The sequence below is a fragment of the Tenrec ecaudatus genome, chromosome 14, assembly GCF_050624435.1.
Source record: "Tenrec ecaudatus isolate mTenEca1 chromosome 14, mTenEca1.hap1, whole genome shotgun sequence".
In the NCBI taxonomy this organism is placed as follows: domain Eukaryota; kingdom Metazoa; phylum Chordata; class Mammalia; order Afrosoricida; family Tenrecidae; genus Tenrec; species Tenrec ecaudatus.
Genome location: NC_134543.1, coordinates 124,687,201 through 124,689,823, shown reverse-complemented (window position 1 = coordinate 124,689,823; position 2,623 = coordinate 124,687,201). Strand labels below are relative to the sequence as shown.

Genomic DNA, 2,623 nt, shown 5'->3' with positions numbered 1-2,623 from the left:
AGAGCCTCCTTCTCCTCCTGAGGAGCAACTGGTAGGTTTGAACTGCTGACCTTTCAGTAAGCAGCTCAATGCTTATTCCCCAATGCCACCAAAACTCAAAACCAAACCCACTGCCATTGAGTCAATCTGACTTGCAGCACCCGTATAAGACAGCACAGAACTACCCCTGTGGATTTCCAAGACTGTAACTCTAGACGGGAGCAAAGAACCTTGTCTTTCTCCCACAGAGTGGCTGGGGTTTGAACTGATGACCTTGTGGTTAGCAGTCTAATGGGTAACCAGGATATCACCAGGACCTCTTTCTTCTTGTAATGAAAATTAATATAATAAAATTTTAGTACAGTTTCATGGGGACTATCAATGTTCATATCCTTTCTGAAAAACAAGGGTTTGGCCATGTAGCACTGGAAAGTTTAAAAAGAGGGACTTGAGCGCTTTATAAGATATTAAAAGCTACCACAGAGCCTGTGCAATCAAAGACAGCACAGGAAAAGATGAGACTAGAACCACAGGACACGAAGAAGAGTCACCGTGTCTATGTGACTGAAGGGTGACATTTTATTGCAGTTGAAATGACTGCACCTTAAGATGTTGCTGCCCTAGCTGGTCATTTGTCCTGAAATAAAATGTAGCTGAATCCCTTGCTTCACACTGCAGTTATGAATAAATTCTCCATCAATGAAAGACCTAAAATTCTTCAAAGGAGGCCCGAGAACAGGAGATCCTGTTCAACAAAACAAAACAAAACACCCACAAAACCATAGGAGAAGAAACCATAGGAGAGTCCAGGAGAGCATATGCATAGCTGTTGGACCAGTCTGGCTCAAAGCAACCCTGGACAACAGAGGACAACTGCCCATGGCTTTCCAAGGCTGTCAGTCTTCACATGAGCATCAAGTCTCATCTCGCTCCCCTGGAGTGACTGGTGGGTTTGAACCGCCGGCCTCATGGGTCAGCCCAATGCATTCATCTGCGGTGTCAACAGAGCTCCTTTGTATATTACCTAGAGCAGGGGTCCTCAAACTATGTCCCGCGGGCCACATGCGGCCCACCAAAGACATTTATCCAGCCTGCCGTTTGTTTGTTTTTAACTTCAAAATAATATATGTGCAAGGCCCCCTGGGAAATGAAGTCCAAACCGCGTGTTGCCGCAGGGCAGCGCTCCAAGGTGCCGGTTGCCTTTCCCTGGCGCCTGTTCCTTTTCCTCCTTGGCATTTCTAACCCCTAGCCCAGGTGCATTCCTCCTTGGCATTTCTAACCCCTAGCCCAGGTGCCAGGGACCAGAGGCGCCGTGACGGGCCTGTCCCATCCTGCAGCTCCCCACAGCGGGACAGGAGGCTCTGGTCAGCAGGGGGACCAGGACAGCGACTTTAACGCCCAGGATGGAGGTGGAATGGCTGTCCTCTAGGCACTTCCGGCATTGAAATCTGGTTTCCGGAAGCCAGGAAGGCGTCCCCATGACAACCGAGGATGGCTCTTTGAGATCCATGCCTTAGAGCGCGAAACAGCCCTGATTCGGACTGCAGGCCCCCTCTTCTGTGTGGGTGCTCGAGGCAGGAGCTGTTTTCTGGAAAACTCTGGAATGCGCCCCTGGAGCCCAAGAGGGCAGGAGGAAGATGCTCCAGACCAGTAACTACAGCCTGGTGCTCCTGCAGTTCCTACTGCTGACCTCTGACCTCTTTGGCAATTCCTTCTCGGAGCTCCGAACAGCTGCCGTCCTCCAGCAGGTCCTCGTCACCCTCCAGGGCGCTGCACTTCCCTTCAGCAGCAGCATCCTCTGCCTCATGTTCTTCAACACCATCGTCTTCCAGGCGGGGCTGGTCAGCCTCCTGTTCCACAAGTTCAAAGGCGCCACCCTCCTGACAGTGGTGTACTTCGCCCCCAGCATCTCCCTTCGCATCTGGGTGATGAACTTACTGCTGGAAAACTCCGACCGCTTCGTCTGGCCCGATGGCCTGCAAACACTGTGTCTCAGAGACTAGCGGCCGCCTGTACTGTGACTCGTACGAGAGGACGGCCGAGCGCCTGGGGGAGCCGCGCTTCCACCTGGACTCGCTCTGGCTGCACCAGGAGTTCCTGCAAGGTCGAGGTGACCTCTTCAGACCCCTGGGAGGCGCCCGACCTTCCGTATGCTGCTCCCCATCGCAGGTTGGCCCATGTGGTCAGCATTCCTGAAGGAAGAGCCTCCCCTCTTGGACATTCAAGTGTTCAAGTCCCTCCTGCCCACCTCAGCCCTGTTCCCCACCCTCTCCTGCTCCACCCCTTCATCTTCTTCTCAGAACCTCTGACTTCGGGGAGCTCCGTGCCTGTACTTTAGTGTGCGTGGCACAGGGGAACCTCTCGGCCTGCTTTCCATGCACAACGTACTCTTGGCTGAACGGGCCCAGAGGGAGGATCCTGGGCGCCTGACTGCCCACACCTCCGACTCTTAGATTTGATACCCAAGATACCAATATAAGTGGACTTTTCTCCCACCCCCACCCCTGCTAAAAAAGATGTGCAGTGTGCATAGAAATTTGTTCATAGTTTTTTTTTAAACTATGGTCTGGCCCTCCAACAGGTCTGAGGGACCGTGAACTGGCCCCTGTTTACAAGTTTGGGGACCCCTGACCTAGAGAGTAGC

At 52.8% G+C, this 2,623-nt stretch overlaps 1 pseudogene; it reads left to right on the top strand.

The window, feature by feature from the left end:
* The first annotated feature begins 1,616 nt into the window (after window positions 1–1,616).
* On the top strand, window positions 1,617–2,288 carry LOC142426768 (transmembrane protein 138-like; annotated as a pseudogene).
* Window positions 2,289–2,623: the final 335 nt, after the last annotated feature.